Source organism: Plecotus auritus, assembly GCF_963455305.1.
Source record: "Plecotus auritus genome assembly, chromosome: X".
NCBI classification, from domain to species: domain Eukaryota; kingdom Metazoa; phylum Chordata; class Mammalia; order Chiroptera; family Vespertilionidae; genus Plecotus; species Plecotus auritus.
This window is the reverse complement of record NC_137784.1, coordinates 68168583-68187551: the sequence shown is the minus strand read 5'-3', so window position 1 is coordinate 68187551 and position 18969 is coordinate 68168583. Positions and strand designations below refer to the sequence as shown.

General features: G+C 41.6%; 1 pseudogene across 1 annotated transcript; it reads left to right on the top strand.

The window, feature by feature from the left end:
- The first annotated feature begins 15556 nt into the window (after nt 1-15556).
- On the top strand, nt 15557-16186 carry LOC308239396 (monocyte to macrophage differentiation factor-like; annotated as a pseudogene). The gene has a single exon. The product of its transcript is annotated as a monocyte to macrophage differentiation factor-like (transcript).
- The last annotated feature ends 2783 nt before the right edge of the window (nt 16187-18969 follow it).

Sequence of the window (18969 nt, the reverse complement as noted above, 5' to 3'; positions counted from 1 at the left end):
ACCAAACCAGAGAGCGTTGGACCTGCATTGTCACCATGTGCCCACCATCCAGATATCATTGCTGACATGTACACATAAGGAACTGTTTGACATTGAAACGGGGAATCAGAACTGTTGGACATTGAAATTGGGACTCAAACATTTTTTGTTATTATATGTTTATTTCTAGTCTGCAGAGGCAAGATTTTAAAGGAAAGAAAAGGGGAAAAATAGATACAGAAGCAAAGAAGCATTGAACAGACTGTCAAACTACAGTGGGAAGGCAGAGGAGGTTTTGTGTGTGTGTGTGGTGGGGGGGCGCTGTAAGAGATCAACCGAAGGACTTGTACGCAGGCATATAAGCATAACCAATGGATAAAAGACACTGGGGGTGCGGGGGGGAGGTAAAGGCATGTACTGGGGGGATGGGGAGGGTGCGGGGAGGTCAATGGGGGAAAAAAAGAGACACATGTACTACTATTTTTAATACTCCAAACAATTAAAAAATGTAAAAAAAATAAAATTAAATTAAAATTAAAAAAAAAACACAAAACAAAAACAAAACATATATATATATATATATATATATCTCTTGTTGAGAGTATTAAAGATGCCTCTCCCCATTATTTTTCCCCATTGCCCTCCACCTGGTTCCTGCTCTGCCCCAGGCCTTCACCACCGTAGTTTGTGTTCATAGGTAATGCATATAAGATATTTGGTTAATCTCTTCCTTTCCCCCCTTTACCCCTTCCCTCTGAGGTTCATTAGTCTGTTCCATGTTTCCATGCCTCTGGTTCTTTTATAGCCATCAGTTTATTTTGTTCATTAGATTCCTTGATCATTTGTTTTGATTTTTAGATTTAACTGTTGATAGATATGTATTTATTGCCATTTTATTCAAATTTTATCTTTCTTCTTCTTCCTCTTCCTCTTACTCTCTTCTTAAAGAATACCTTTCAACATTTCATGTAATCCTAGTATGGTGGTGATTAATTTCTTTAGCTTTTTCTTGTCTGTGAGACTCTTTGTTTTCTTTTATTTTGTTTTTATTTTGTTTTGTTAATCCTCACCTGAGGATATTTTCCCATTGATTGTTTTACAGTGAGAGTCGAAGAGAGAGGGAAAGACAGAGAGAAACATCTATATGAGAGAAACACATCAATTGGTTGCCTCCTGCATGAGCCCTGAGCAGAGCCCAGGCCATGGAGGAGCCTGCAACCAAGGTACCTGCCCTTGATAAGAATTGAACCTAAGACCCTTTGGTCTGAAGGCCAATGCTTTATCCACTCAGCTAAACCAGCAAGAGAAATCTGTGAAGCTCTTTATCCGATTTTCCATTCTAAATGATAACTTGGCTGGGTAGACTATTCTTGGTTGTATTCTTGCTTTTCATAACTTTGAATATTTCTTGCCACTCCAAATCCATTGATTTGATTCTGGGAATCCTCTACTCTAATGTTGAACCTCAGGAAATTATTATTTATTTCAGTTACTGTATACTTAATTTCTGACTGGTTCTTTTTCATGTCTTTGAAATTCTCACTAAGATTCTTGTAAATCTTAGTAAGTCCCTTTGAAACTCTCTCTGAGTCCCTTGAAGCTCTCATTAAGATCCTTGAGCAACCTTATAACCATTATTTTAAACTTCTATCTAGTAGTTTGCTTGCTTCTATTTCTTTCATTTGTGACATGTTTATCTCCACATTTGGGCATTTCCCTGTGTTTTTTTCTATGTATTAGGTAGAGCTGCTATGTCTCCTGAAATTGGTAGAGTGGCCTTCTGTAGTAGGTGTCCTGTGGGGCCCAGTGGCTCAGGATCCCAAGTCACCCGAGCTGGGCACTCTAGGTATGCCCCTATGTGGGTTGTGTTCACAATCTTGTATTTGAGTCTTAATTGCTGTTGGTGTCATTGGGAGGAATTGACCTCCAGACCAATTGACTGTGAGGACCAGCTGCAACAGTGGAAGAGCAGCTGTGCAAGAGACATCCCTATGAAGCAGGACTTGCTTCAGTGGGGCTTTGGTGCTCCTTGAGTGTGTCACTTGTGGATGTGTAAAGTTGTAATCTGGTATTGGATGAAGGTGTTCACTGGGTGCACTGACTCTGGGACCTCCTGGGGGGGCACAAAGTCAGTCACTGCCTGGACCACCCGGTATGAGATACAGAGATATCTGCAAATGAGTGCTACTTGTTTTGGGCTTGGAAGTGCCCAGGAAAGGCCAAGCTGTGCAACAAGGCAAGTTACTGCTAGTGCCAGGCCTGGGGCCTCTTATTGAGTGGAATGGGGTATGCTGATGCCTGCTGCTACTTATTTGAGAGATTTTAGCAAAGTCTAAAGCCTGAGCCAGGACAGGCCATTCATATGGAAAAACCACTGCAAACAGCTTGGGTGGGGCTGAAAATTGAATGGGGGAGGATTTCAGGGAATCACCAGGGTGGAGGAAATAATGTGGGCCACACTGATAGAAACTCAGATATTACTGCCAGTCAACCCTGCAACAGGTGTGGTCCCAGCACAGGAACAATTACTCCTGTGAGCGCTGCCCCCCACCCCCACCCCATCCCAATCTGGGAGAAAGCCACCCCTGAATTCCTTCCAGGATACCAGACAATCCAGTTCCTCCCCATAGATACCTGGTTCCCCCAATGCCCCAGCCCAGAGCTAGAGCTCAGAGAGAATGGAACCATGTTTGTTTGTGCACTGGCCCTTTAAGAAGAACTGCCTGAGTCTCTAGCAGCCTCCATGTCACTCAGCCACAATCCCTGATGATTTTTATGGCATGAAGTTATGGGGACTTCTCTTTCCAGCTCTGGAATGATGGACTGGGTGTCTGGTGTGGGGCTGGGCTCCTCTGTTTCTCACTGAAGGGTCCCACAGCAGAGATATCCCCCCCCCCCCGATTTAAAACATACCACACATGGTTGACAGACCAGCTCATTCCACACTTCCGCCCCTCCTACCAGTCTCAAAGCACCTTCTTCTTTAATTAGCTAGTTGTAGAACTTCAATTCAGCCAGATTTTAGGCAGTTCTGAATGATTGCTGCTCTGTATTTTAGTTGTAATTTTTATGTGGTTGTGGGAGTTGGTGAGTACCAGTGTTTACCTACACTGCCATCTTGGTTCTCCTATAAGAGCAATCTCTGAATGTTCTTTTACAGTTTGGGTCTTGCCTCTGAATTCTTTCTTAGCGAAAACCCAAATACAAAGGTTGCTGAGCCCAGGTCCAGTCTGACCCTATGGGTCTAACACCTGGTAGCATTCCCACTGCTTTTCAAAAAATGAACAAACAAACAAAAACTAATGGGTAAACATGCACACGACCCAAGTCAGCTGTACTCTGGATGCTCACAATTCTGTACATACAGAGAAAAGCCGCACCAAGCTGTAGCTCTCTGGGAAGACTGGAAGGAAGTGGGAAAATAAAGGAGGTTCAGGTCCCCTTCTTCACTCCTTCTGCTACCTGCTGCACAGCATGGACCATTGTAGAATCACTTCCAATTCCAAGAACTTGGTTATTCTTGATATAGCAAATTATATCAGCTTCTGTCCAGCTGGTGCCAAAGGGTCCACATTTTGCATAAGCTTGCCTCAGGGAATTCTCATGTTATTCTCTGCTACCTGCATGGCCCACAAGTTTCTTGGCCTCCTTGGCCTTGGACATAGTGGAGGGGGCTGGAGAGACGCTGTTAGCTTGCCTGCTGTTGGGGCCTGTTTGGCCTGTGACACCAATCACAGCACACACCAGAGGCTGCACCTGGGATCCAGGGACATCCCGACTATTCCCGCTTGCTCCAGAGGCTTTGTCCTGGCCCACCTGGTCAGTGGGGCCAGGACCCACCCATAGAGGGTGCTGAAGGGCCCAGGCATTCCAACACCTGGCTCCAGCGTTAGCCACCCATTTAGACCTTTTTAAATTTTTTCAATGAAATTTTAAAAATTTTAGTGGACAAGTCTTATATTTCTTTTGATAAATTTGCTCATAAATATTGTATTCTTTTGTTGCTATTGACATGAAGTTGTTTTCTTAATTTTATTTTGGGATTTCTCATTTCTACTGTATAAAATGAACTGAATTTATATATCTCTTGTTTTCTTCAATCTTGATGAACTGTGTATCACACTTAATATTAATTGATGCTCTGTAGAGTTTTCTATATTCAATTTCATTTTGGAGTAATGAATACTTTGTGGAACAAGCTAGAAGTGATGTATGAACAGTATTGTGATATACTAAGTTGTATATTTTAAATTAAATAATATTATGTTATGTACATTTTATGAAAATAACTAAAAATAAAAGTCTCAGAGTGTACCAAAATATGCATGACATGAGTCTTCAACAGAGAGGAAAGAAAAAAAAAATGAACAAAACAGTATAGACTGAATCTTCCCCCATTTGATAAAAAAAAGACAAAACACCTGTTATTGTATGCATTTCAATCATGATTAACACAAAAGGATCCACACCTAAAAACATAAACATAGTCAAACTAAGAAAAATTAAGAAATATATAGTCTAAATACCCTAATAAACATAGACACAGTAATTCTTTTTTTTTAATTTTTAGTTTTTCCATCACCATTTATCGCCTCTAAGCCCTTTTCCATCTCCACCCACTCAAAATTCTTAACAAATTTGATACAATATTTGATGTAAATCAAATCTAGCCCCTTAATAAAAGACTTTAAACAAGCAATCCAATTAAAAATGAGCAAAGAACCTTAATAGATACTTCTCCAAAGGGAACATACAGATGGCCAATAAACATATAAAAAGATGCTCAGCGTCACTAATAATCAGAGAAATACAAATGAGAAGTAAAATGAAATATCATCTCACACCTGTCATAATGGCTATCAATAAATCAACAAACAAGTGTTGGAGAGGATATGGAGAAAATGGAACCCTCTTGCACCGCTGGTGGGAATGCAGATAGGTGTAGCCACTGTGGAAAACAGTATGGAGTTTATTCAAATAATTAAAATTGGAACTTCTCCAAGAATCAGTGATTCCACTTCTGGGGCATACACCCGAAGAAACTAAATACTGATTTGAAAGAATATATGCACCCTTATGTTGATTGCCACAGTATTTACAAGAACCAAGATTTGGAAGCAGCCAAAGTGCCCATCAGTAGATGAATGTATAAAAAAGCTGTGGTCAGTTCACAAAATGTAATAGTACTCAGCTGTAAAAAAATAAGGCAATATTATCTTTTGCAACAGCATGGATAGACCTGGAGATTATTATGCTAAGGAAATAAGCCAGTCAGAGAAAGACAAGTACCATTTGACTTCACTTATATGTGTACTCTAATGAATAAAATAGAAGCGCACTCATTGATACAGCGAACAAAATGATAGCTGTCAGAGGAGAGGGGGGTTGGTGGGCTAGGTGTAAAAGGTGAAGGGATTAAGCAAAAAAACAAAAGGCAACTCATAGACATAGATAACATGTTAATTACCAGAGGGAAACAGATCAAAGAGAGGTGGAAGAGGGTAAAGGGGGATAAATGGTGATGGAAGGAGACTTGCCTTGGGGAGCTGAACACACAATACAATGATGTATTATATAATTGTACACCTGTAACCTATATAATTTTAATAACCAATGTCATCCCAGTCCTATCTAATAAAGAGGGAATATGCTAATTGACCGTCACACTCTCGCAAAGATGGAAGCACCCACAGCCAATAAGAAGGGAATATGCTAATTGCTACCATGCCCTCAAAGATGGCAGTGCCCACAGCCACATGATGGCAGCACCCAATCCCCTCAGCCTCTCCTGCCTCTAGAGTCCCCCAGTCTTCTCAGCCCCCCAGCCATCCAGGGCTTACCCAAGGCACAGGCAAGCCTTCGATGTCGGCTGCCCAGCCACCCAGGGCTGGCCCGAAGGACAACCAAATGACTGAACAGAAGGCTGCATGGGGCAACAAGGCCAGCAGGGGAGGGCAATTGGGGGGAACCAGGCCTGCAGGGGAGGGCAGTTGGGGGTGACCAGGCTGGCAGGGGAGCAGTTAGGCATCAATCAGGCTGGCAGGGGAGTGGTTAGGGGGTGATCAGGCTGGCAGGCAGAAGCGGTTAGGGGCAATCAGGCAGGCAGGCAGGCAGGAGAGTGGTTGGGAGCCAGCAGTCCTGGATTGTGTCCCAGATTGGAGAGGGTGAAGGTTGGGCTGAGGGACACACCCCCCATGCATGAATTTTGTGCACCGCGCCTCTAGTAAATTTAATAAAAATAAAATACAGTAAAAAAGAATATTGGAATGTCTACTTCACACCTTATACAAAAATTAACTTAAAGTGCATCAAAGACCTAAATGTAAAGGTTTACACTATAAAATTTTCATAAGAAAGCTAAGGAGGAAATTTTTGTCACTTTAGGCAATGTTTTCTTATATATGACTTGGGGCCTGGTGCACGAAATTTGTGCACATTAACAGGGGATTAATTAGAGGAAATATTTTAATATTGCTATTTGCCCTTTCTCTATAATAGAAGTGTCAGAGATGAAAGAAAATTAGTAACATGTATATGAAAATCTTCCTCCTGTCAGAGTCTGGGGCTCACCACGGGACCCAGAGTCAAGTCCCTGCCCACCCATGTGCACCTCAAAATCACATGAGACCCAGACCCAGCCCACCTCCATCATTGGACAAGGTCCAGACCTGGCCGGTCCCACCCTCGTCAAGCCCCGCCAGGTGGGGGGGGGGGCTCAGCCTCAGGTCCCCTGGCCCAACACCAGGGTGGGGAGCATGGCCTGAGGTCCCCCATCAAGCTCTGACAGGTGGGGGGCAGGGGTGCAGCCTGAGGTCCCTCATCAACCCCTGCCAGGTGGGGGGTATGGCCTGAGGTCCCCCGTCAAGCCCCGTTGGGCAGGGAGCATGGCCTGAGGTCCCCTGGCCTGTTGTCAGGATGGGGGGCAAGGCCTGAGGTCCCCTGTCAAGCCCCACATGTGGGGGGGTTCACAGCCTCAGGTCCCTGCTTTTGCTCATTAAGGCTCGTTACAGGCACTCAGCCTCCGTTTTGGGCGCAGCCACCTTGTGTTACAGAAACCCCTGACTCCGCTGTGGGTGCCGCCATCTTTGTGGCAGAGTGACAGTCAATTTGCATGTTCCCCTCTTTATTATATGGGATACCTAAAGCATAAGAAAGAAAAAGAACACTAGATGTATTGAACCACATATTAAAAAAATTTTTAAATGTGCTTAAAGGACATTATTAAGACATCTTCATCTAAAGAATACAAGCAACCATGAGGTAAAAATAGCTGTGATTGTTTCACCAGCCATTTGTATAACCAGCAGCATTGACCAAGTGACTTCCTGGGTAGAGTCTGGACTATTAGTGACACCCTGGACTATTAGAGCAAAGAGTTGGGTGGTTGTTTTCTAGGTGCCTGTGATAGGAGGAAGTGGTGCACATATATTTGTTCATTGATGTATATTGGTTCATTTCATGAGTACCTCCTATGCACCAGGCAAATATTGAGGTTGCAATTCTAGTTGGGGTGGGAAGAACAGATAGTGAACAAGTAAATTGATAGGGCAATAACTTCAGATATTGATAAGTGCTATGAAGAAAATAAAATAGGATAGTACAACAGAAATTTAAAAAAAGGAAATGCATCCTAGTGAAAATAATATTTAAAATTATATATCTGGTCAGTCTAGTATCCAGAATATATAAATAATTCTTTCAGCTTGATAATGAAAAGACAACCCAAATAATAAATGCAAAAATATTTTGGATAGATATTTCTTCATATATACAAATGGCCTTTAAATGCATGAAAACATGATCAGCATAATTATCCATTAAGGAAATGCAAATCAAAACATTAATTACCATTTTATTCTCACTAGTGTAGGTATAATACAATATGAAAATAACAAGTGTTGGACAGGATGTGGAGAAAACGAAACCCATACATTACTGGTAGGCAAGTAAAGTTGTGCAAACACTGTCAAAAAGAGTTTTGCAGTTTCTTAAATAATTAAATATAAAGTAATTCCATGACCCAGCAAATTATAGATGCTTTTTTCCAGTTGTAGAACTTCTTTATATCTTTAATATGTTGACTTTGTTTAATTGAAAGGGTTTTGGGTTTTGTCAAATGCTTTTTCTTCATGTATTGAGATAATCATATTATTTCTATCCTTTATCAAGTTGGTGTATTAAATTAGTTGATTTCAGATGTTAAATCACCTTTGCATTCCTGGGATAAATCCCACTTGATCATTGTACATATTCCTATTTGTAGAATGCTGGATTTGTTTTGCTAGCATTTTCTTCAGGTATTAGGGTAATAGTGATCTCAATGAAAAGAATTAGAATTAGTTCTCTTTCTACTTTCTTGGAAGATTTTATAAAGAATTAATCTTTTTTTTTCAATGTTAGATAGAATTCATCAGTGAAGCAAATTGTCTCAGGCTTTGCTTTTTTTAAAATATATTTTTATTGATTTCAGAGAGGAAGGGAGAGGGAGAGAGAGATAGAAACATCAGTGATGAGAGAGATTCATTGATCGGCTGTCTCCATCATGCCCCCTACTGGGGATGGAGCACACAATCTGGGCATATGCCCTTGACCAGAATTGAACCCAGGACCCTTTAGTCTGCAGCCTGACGTTTTCTACCCACTGAGCCAAACTGGCTAGGGCTCCCAGGCTTTTCATCATGGGACTTTTGAAAATTAATAATTCAATCTTTATTGGTATTTCTTGTCAATTCTGTTTTGTTATTTTTGGCATTTCTAGGAATTTGTCATTTTGTATTGGAATATGGTTAATCATAGTATTGCCACATAATCCTTATTTAATTTTTGTTAGGTTGTTATCTATGTCTCCACTTTCATTTCTGATTTTTTTCTTCTCTCTCTCTCTCTCTCTCTCTCTCTCTCTCTCTCTCTCTCTCTCTCGTCTAACTAAATGTCAATTTCATTGATCTTTTTAAAAATCCAACTTTTAATTTTACTAATTTTCTCTTTTTTTATTTTTTGCTTTATTTTTTTAATTCCACTCCTTCTGCTTGATTTGCATTGGTTTACTCTTCTTTCTTCTAGTTTAGAGTCTACATTATTAATTTGTTTTATGTTATAGGCTTTAACCCTGCAATTTTGTTTCTAAGCAATGTATTAGCTGCATTCTATATAGTTTGGTATGTTTTAATTTTTTTCATTCACCTCAAAGTATTTTCTAATTTTCTTTTTGCTTTATTCTTGATGTGTTATTTGCTTAGGAATGCATTGTTTAATTTTCACATATTTGTGACTTTTCTCCATTTTCTTCTCTTAATGTTTTCTAATTATATTCCATTGTAGTCAGAGGATATGCTTTTTCTTAATGATTTTGAACCTTTTATTAAGGCTTTTTTATTGTTTATCATTTCGACAATACTAGAGAATATTCCATGTGCACTTGAGAGGATTTGTATTCTGCTATTGGTTGTTGAAGTGATTTATAAATGTGTGTTATGTCTAGATGGTTTATAGTATTTTTCAATTATTCTATTTCTTTGCTGACCTTTTGTCTTAACTATTTGATTCATTAATGAAAATGGGGTATTGTAGTTTCCAATTATTATTATTATTATTTTTAAATATACTTCATTGATTTTTTACCGAGAGGAAGGGAGAAGGATAGAGAGTTAAAAACATCAATGAGAGAGAAACATCAATCATCTGCCTCCTGCACACCTCCTACTGGGGATGTGCCTGCAACCAAGGTACATGCCTTTGACAGGAATTGAACCTGGGACCCTTGAGTCTGCAGGCCGACACTCTATCCACTGAGCCAAACCGGTTAGGGCATCCAATTATTATTTTTAAGTTACCTTTTTCTTCACTCAATTATCTCCATTTTTGTTTCATGTATTTTGGGCCTCTGTTGTTAGGTGCATATATTGTTACGATTGGTTTATTTTCCTGTTCAGTTGATCTTTTATTTTTTAGCAATATAAAGTGTCTCTTTATTTTCTCTAGTAAAATTTTCTTCTTAAAGTTAATTTTGTCAGATATTAATTTAGCTATTACAGCTCTTTTTTGCTTATTGTTTGTATAGTATATCTTTTTTGGTCCTTTTATATTAAAGTTATTTTTATTCTTGCTACTAATGTGTTTTTGTACACAGGATATAGTTGGATCATTTTTTAATATTAATTGAATCCATTTATTTTAAGATCTCCTTCTGGGACTGTAATCTTTATCAATGGCTTTTTAATTGAATACTAGTGGCCTAGTGCACCAAATTGGTGCATGGGGGGTTGATCTTCAGCCCGGCCTGCACCCTCTCCAATCTGGGACCCCTCGAAGGATGTCCTACTGCTGGTTTACAGGGATTGGGTCTAAACCGGCAGTAGGACATCCCTCTCACAATTCGGGACTGCTGGCTCCAGCCGCTCACCTGCCTGCCTGCCTGCCTGATTGCCCCTAACCACTCTGCCTGAAGGCCTGCTTGCCCCCAACTGCCCCCGCCTCCAACCTACTTGCCCACAAATGCCCCCCCTGCCAGCCTGATCACCCCCAACTGCCCCCCGTGCCAGCCTACTCACCCCAACTTCCCCCCTTGCTGGCCTGCTCGCCCCCATCTTCCCTCCCCAGTGGCCTGCTCACCCCCAACTGCCCCTCTGCTGGCCTGCTCACTCCAAACTGCCCCCCCCCACTGTCCTGATCACCTCCAACTGACCCCACTGATGGCCTGCTCACCCACAACTAGCCCCCTTGCTGGTCTGCTTACCCCCAACAGCCCCGCTCCCACCAGCCTGATCACCCACACTGCTGTCCCATCCTGCCTAATCACCCCCCAGCGACCCAAGCTCCCAGCCCCTCTTTTTTTTCTTTTCTTTTTTTTTTTAAGCGCCTCCTTGAGCGGAGGCCAGGGCCAGCTGGAAGCAAGTATCTGGGATTTATTTATCTTCTATAATTGAAACTTTGTAGCCTTAAGCAGAGGCCAGGGCCGGCCAGGGCAGGCGAGAAGCTTGGCTTCCTCCATTGCTGGGGGCAACCCAAGCCTCCTGCTTGCTACAGTTCCGTGGCTGCCGCCATTTTTGTTGGGATATATTTATCTTCTATAATTGAAGCTTTGTAGCCTTGAGCAGAGACCAGGGCCGGTCAGGGCGAGCGGGAAACATGGCTTCCTCCATCGCTGAGGCAACCCAAGCCTCCCACTTGCTCCAGCTCCATGGTTGTCGCCATCTTGGTTGGGTTAATTTGCATACTTGCTCCTGATGGCTGGTGGGCGTGACTTGTGGGCATAGTAGAAGTACGGTCAATTTACATGTTTCTCTTTTATTAGTGTAGATAGTGGGGTGACATTTATAATAATAAAAGCATAATATACAAATTGACCAAACAACCAAACAGTAGAACGACTGTCCTGATGACCTTCCGGATGACCATGCTATGACACCCACTGGCGCCAGGCCAGCCAAGGTGGGTGCAATGCAATTGATCTGGGGCCTGACCATCACCCCATGATCTCCCTGCAGAGGGAGACCCAGGCCACCAGCCGACAGGGCAATCAATCAGGGGGCTCCATGATTACCCCAAAGAGGGAGGCCCAGGCCACTAACCAATGGACTGCGGTGGTTGGATGGGGCCTCCCTCTGCAGGGCAATCCATTGTGGAGCCCTACCCAGGTGGGCAAAGCCTACCTCTTTGGGGCGATGGATCACAAGGCTCCCAGACTGTGAGAGAGCACAGGCTGGGCTGAGGGACCCCCCCCCCCGCCAAGTGCATGAATTTCGTGCACTGAGCCTCTAGTTGGTTAATAAAATTATACAGGTTTCAGGTATACAATTCTATTATACATAATTTGCATATTGTATTGTGTGTTCACTACCCCAAGTCAGGTGTCCTTCCATCACCATTTATCTTTCTTTACCCTCTTTTACCTCACCCACTTCCATTTCCCTCTTGTAATCACCATAATATTGTTTGTGCCTATGAGTTTTTTTTCTTTGTTAATCACTGCACTATTTTTACCCGGTTCCCAACTCCTTCTCCCCCGACAACTGTCTATCTGTTCTCTGTATTGTATCCATCTTTCCATTTATTGCACTTTGGTTGAAATGTTTAATCCACTTACATTAAATGTAATTGTTGAAAATACATTTACAATATGTTAGATGGTGCTGAATAGTTCCTATTTAAGAGTAAAATATAATCAGATCAAGTAGGAAGATGGTTATATTAAAGATAAGCACAATTATTAATGTATTTGCAAAAAAGAAGAGCAGTAAAAAAATCAATGAAATGAAAAGGTGATCCTTTGAAAAAAATCAATAAAATCGATGAATGTCTGGCAAGATTGACAAAATCAATGAGACAAGTCACAAATCACTAATATCATCAGTGTAATATGCAATTTTAATAGAGATTCTGCAATTATTAAAAGGATAAAAAAAAGAAGATATGAAAATTTCATGGTAACAAATTTAACATCCCAGGAGAAATAGATTATATCTTTCTGAAAAACTAAAAACAGCCAGAACTCAAGCAAGATGAAACAGATAACATGAATAACTATATAACATTTTAAAATGAAATTAGTAATTATAAAGATCCCCCCCCAAAAAAACCGATTTCCAGCCTCAGATGGTTTTACTGGTCAATTTTACCAAACATTAAAGTAGAATTAATTTCAGCACTATAGAGTTTCTTGCAGAAATATGAAGAGGATGGGACACTTCCCTACTCATTTTAAGAGGACATTACACAGAATATCAGATCAGACAAAGGCAGTACAATAAAAGAAGACAATAGACCAATATTTTTCATTAAAGTATTTCAAAATTCCTCAACAAAATAACAATAAGCTGAATCTAGTCAGATATAAGGTGATTTAGACATTGTGACCAAGTGGAGTTTAAGTATTCAAGGCTCTCATTGTAATTGATATCAAGAACCCCTCAGGGGATGTTGGACTGCCGGTTTCAACCCGATCTCCACAGGCCAGGCTGAGGGACCCCACAGGTACATGAATCCATGCACAGCCTCTAGTATGCATATGAGATCTTTGGTTAATCTCTTACCGCCCTCCTCCTCCCCTTCTCTCTGAGATTCATCAGTCTCTTCCATGTTTCCATGCCTGTGCGTTGAGCACCTTACCCCCTGGTGGTCAGTGCACCTCATAGCTGAATGGTTAAATGGTCAGATGGTCACTTAGGCTTTTATATATCTAGATAAAGCATAGAGTTATTATACACACACACACACACACACACACACACACACATATGTTTGACTAAGGCTAAAATCACGCTTATGGTGACATATTAAATGCTTTCCCCCTTAAAAATCAGAAAAAAAGCAAGGACATGCATCTACTCTTATTTAGCATAGTACTAGAAGTTTTAGCTACCACAAAAATGCAAGAAAAATAAATAAAATTTATATGGATCAAAAGAGAGAGATAAAACTGTTTATATTTGCTGAAGAGATGATTATTTACTAGCAAACCCCAATAAACCACAACAAAAACATATGAAATATCCTCCAGAACTAATGGGAGTTTCTCAAATTTATAAGATACAAAATCAACACACAAAAATAAATTCTATACTTATATAGTAACAATAAACTTGAGCAAGCCGAAACTTAAAACATAATGCCATTTACAATCTCTCCAAAGAATAAATACTTAGTTATACACTGAACAAAATGTAAAGGATCTGCATGCTAAAAATTATAAAATTCTGATTAATAAAATTAAATAAGATTTAAATATATGAAGAAACATGCTCTGTTTATGAATCAGAGAACTTTACATAGTAAAGATAACCTTTCTCTACAAATTATAGCCATTTGTTATATATATAAATTATTTTGATTGTTTTAAGCATTGCATAGTATTCTTTAGTACTAGTTACTATCATTTAAAGAGCATTTTCTTTTCTATTGATAAACATTTGAGTTTTTAGATTTTTTAAAAATTAAATTTATTGGGATAACATTGGTTCATAAAATTATATAGGTTTCAAGTGTACAATTCAATGACACATCATCTGTATATTGCATTATGTGCCCACCACCCAAAGTCAAATCTTTCACCATGTATTTGACTCCTGTTAGCATTTACTAGCCTTCCACCGCCTGTCCCTTTGGTAACCACTATACTGTAGTCTATGTGAATTTGTTTGTTGTGTTTCTTGTTTGTTCATTTATTGCTTTCAGCTTTTTATGCCACATATGAGTGAAATTGTATGCTTGTTGACTTTTTTTATGTCTGATTTATTTCACTTAGTATGATTCTCAAGATCCATCAATCTTTTTGCAAATGGCAGGATTTCACGTTTCTTATGGCTAAGTAGTATTTCACATCTTCTTTACCCAATCTTCTACTGAAGGACAGTTTTGTTGTTTTCCTGTCTTGACCATCATGAATAGTGCTGCAATAAACATAGGGGTGCATATATATTTGTTAATAAAAATTTTCAATTTCTTTCAGGTAGATACTCAGAAGAGGAGTTGCTGAGTTACATGGTAACTCTGTTGTTAATTTTTTGAGGTATGCTGTGCTGACCAACTGGGATTCATTCCAGGGGCACAAGGATGGTTCAATATACACAAATCAATAAATGTAATACACCACATTAAAATAATAAAAGAGAAAACATATGATCATATTAATAAATTTAGAAAAAGCATTTGATAAGATACAACATCTATTTATGATTAAAGTACTCAATAAAATGGGTCTAGAAGGAAAGTACCTCAACATAATAAAGTCCATATATGACAAAACCTCAGATAATATCATACTCAGTGGTGGAAACTGAAAGCTTTTCCTCTAAAATCAGGAACAAGACAAGGATGCCCACTCTCACTACTCTTATTCAACATAGTACTGGAAGTCCTAGCCATAGCAAACAGGCAAGGTAAATAAATAAAATGCATCTAAATTGGTAATGAAGAAGTAAAATTGTCATTTTTTGCAGATGATTTGATTCTTTATATAGAAAACTCTAAAGACTCCACCAAAAAAGCATTAGAAACAAATACAGTAAACTTGCAGGATACAAAATCAATGTACAAAAATCCACTGCATTTCTATATCCTAAATATTGACATTTCAGAAAAAGAAGTGGAAAAAAATTCTTTTGCAAATTGCAAAAAATAAAAAAGAAGAAAATACCTAGGAATAAATTTAACAAAGGATGTGAATGACCTATGTCCTGGGAAATACAAAGCATTATTAAAAGAGATTAAAAATGGGGACTCCTGGGCGGGGCGTGGAGGCTCAGGGGCGGAGAAGCCAGGAGGCAGGAAGCAGGAGGTGCCTGCCCCATTTAAGCGGCCTTCCTCCCGCCCCCAGCCGCCCGGTCTGGCCCCGCTGGCTCTGTCCGACCCCTGGCCTGACCCACTCTGTCCCTGCCCCGCCGAGTGGTCCACGGTGCACCAGGGCAGCCTCTGGAACAACCCAAGCCCATGAGTGCCCCGCGCCTGGCCACCGGCCCTGAAGTGACGGAGCTCCGGGCCCGCGGGGAGGAGCAGAGGATCAATGCAGTTCTAGAATTGATTCCAGTGGTTCATGAACCACTGGGCCCAGGCAATGGCCACTACAAACTAACTAACTTGTTATGAGCATGCTGCTAACTGTTATGCACATGCATTCCTCACTGGCCTGGCCATCGTGGGCAGCACCCTCCTCCATCAGCTGTCTGATGACTGGATTTATGGATTTATGGCATGGGCCTCTGTGCCCTCTTCATCGCACCACAGTATTTCACATGGTGTCATGGAAAAAGAGCCACCTAAGGACAGTGGAGCAATGTTTCCACATGTGTGATAGAATGGTTATCTGTTTCTTCATTGCTGCGTCTTATGCGCCATGGTGAAATCTCCGTGAACTTGGACCCCTGACATCTCATATGCATTGGTTATCTGGCTTATGGCAGCTGGAGGAACCATTTATGTATTTCTCTACCGTGAAAAGTATAAGGTGGTTGAGCTATTTTTCTATCTCACAATGGGCTTCTCTCCAGCCTTGGTGGTGACATCAATGAACAACACTGAGGGACTTCACGAGCTCGCCTGTGGGGGCCCGATTTACTGCCTGGAAGTGGTCTTCTTCAAGAGCGACGGCATCATCCCGTTCGCCCATGCCATCTGGCACCTGTTTGTGGCCACGGCAGCCGCCGTGCATTACTGTGCCATCTGGAAGTATCTTTACTGAAGCCCCACAGACTTCATGCACCACTTATGACTGGTCTGCACCAGGTGTCTGCACCAGTATTATTTCAGGGATGGCACTTGGGAGAGGGGAAAGAGCTGCATATTGCACCGGAAGAGGAAAAAGACAACTACACTCACTTTCCTTATATATTCTGACTATAATTACAGTGAAAGTATCACTGCTGTGTTCTGGAATGTTCCAGAACGAATTCGTTAAGGTAGTGAATTAATTATTCATTCCATTCCACTGTCACGCAGGACTCTGGATAGACTTGGCCAACTGATGTTTACAAACCAGAATTTTGTATTTTGATTTTACAGACTACTACATGGGTTTTTCTAAATCACTAGGTCAGGTTGCCGAAGTCAGTGCAACAGCAAAGCTTCCTTTTGAAGAGAAACTCATTTCTATCCCTTTTCCATCAGCTGTGTAAAGAATCATGAGCAGAACTTAGACTTTCACCATGTTTCATCCTGACACAACATGATTCTTTTTTAAACAGTAACTTCGTATTTTTTTGTACATTTAAAAAAAAAAAAACCTTCCATGGACACACATCTCTGCGGGTCCTCCTCCATGTGCATTCTGGCAGCAAGCTGTCCACATTCCACAGGCGAACCAACATTGTGCCTCTTCTGATTGTTTCACCGGGCCTGAGAAATTGCCAATTTTTAAAAACGGCAGTTTTCCAGACATTTTCTGCCAACCACTGACTCCCGAGTTCTGGGCTGCTTTGGGCCACATCCTTGACCTAGTTTGGTTTACTAATGATGAAGAAGTATTTTGATATACATTAACTTTTCCAAAAGAGGCACCTTTTTCTCTGTGCCTTTGCCCTGTTCTCTTCAGGGTCCTTCTCAGCCTGTGCTCTCCTGTCGGTGGTTGGCCATCCGCCAAACTCCCAAAGAGCGTTAGGCATTACCGTCCACAGTGGTGTTGCCTTTTTGGTGCCCGACCGTTAAGTCATTGTCACCGAGCTCTATGTTATCAATTTGATGCTCATTTTTTAACTGTGGAATTAGATGCATAAATTCACGTTTCTACCTTTCTTCTCTATCTCTCCATACACTTTTTTCCCTTTCAGGTAGAAAAGTATTGAAAGCATGGATCTGTAGTCCATGGGTTATATCCTGGCTTAGTGGAGTGGTATTTAATATATTACCTTTGGTTTTCCCTCAGTGTCTTATATTAACACATTAGCTGCTTTGTTGATTAATCTCCTTTTGGTGTTTTAATGAATGAGACAGCCTTGCCTTTAGATCAGGTGCCAACAGTGACTGTTTCCTAGTAACAGGTTTGATCAGTGGAACTGTTGGTTGGATGAGACATTTAGGCTTCTATTGAATTTTTGTACTAACACGACTTTCAAAGAGAGTTTATTTTGTGTGTGTGTGTGTGTGTGTTAAGAATTCTCCGATTTTGGTGAATTATATGAGGATGAGGGACAGAAGAACTGATATTCGTTGGTGACTCTTACATAGGTGAGGTCCTCTGTCATCACCCCACCTGCATGAGTCTCAACATCCGGATACCTGCTGTTTTACTGTGTATATTTTATTTTTATTATATTAACTTCTGTGGATTCATTTAAAGTTTGTCCAACTGTAAAACTGTCAAAACCACTAAAATGTATTAAAAACATGTGCTGTAGACCAGAAAAAAATTGTTACTTTGGAAAAAAATGACACCAAAAACTGGAAAGATATTTTGTGTTCATGGATTAGAAGAATCAACATAGTTAAAATGTCCATATTACTCAAGCAGTATACAGATTTAATGAAATCCCCATCAAAATTGCAATGACATTTATAAAAGAAACTAGAGGCCTGGTGCACGAAATTCATGCACGGGGGTGTGTGTCCCTCAGCCCAGCCTGCACTCTCTCCAATCTGGGACCCCTTGAGGGATGTCCCACTGCCTATTTAGGCCCGATCCCGGTAGGGCCTAAATGGGCAGTTGGACATCCCTCTCACAATCCAGGACTGCTGGCTCCCAACTGCACGCCTGCCTGTCTTCCTGATTGCCCCTAACTGCTTCTGTCTGCTAGCCTGATCACCCCCTAAACACTCCCCTGCCAGCCTGATTGATGCCTAACTGCTCCCCTGCCAGCCTGTTTGCCCTTAACTGCCCTCCCCTGCAGGCCTGGTACCCCCCACAACTGCTCTCCCCTGCAGGCCTGGGTCCTGCCCAATTGTCCTTCCTTGCAGACCCAGTTACCCCAACTTCCCTCCTCTGCAGGCCTGGTCCCTCCCAACTGCCTTCCCCTTCTGGCCTGATTGCCCACAACTGCCCTCCCTTGCAGGCCTGGTCCCTCCCAACTGTCCTCCCATGCTGGCCTGATCGCCCACAACTGCCCTCCCTTGCAGGCCTGGTCCTTCCTAACTGCCCTCCCCTGCAGGCCTGGGTCCCCCCCAATTGTCCTTCCTTGCAGACCCAGTTGCCCCCCTTCCTAACTGCCCTTCCTCTGCAGGCCCGGTCCCTCCCAAATGCCCTCCCCTGCTGGCCTGATTGCCCACAACTGCCCTCCCTTGCAGGCCTGATCCCTCCCAATGGCCCTGCCATGCTGGCCATCTTGTGGCAGCCATCTTGTGTCCACATGGGGGCAGCCATCTTTGACCACATGGGGACAGCCATCTTATGTATTGGAGTGATGGTCAATCTGCATATTACTCTTTTATTAGATAGGATAGAGGCCTGTTGCATGGGTGGGGGACAGCTGGTTTGCCCTGAAGGGTGTCCTGGACCAGGGTAGGGGTTCCCTTGGGGTGTGGGGCGGCCTGGGTGAGGGGCCTGTGGTGGTTTTCAGGATGACCACA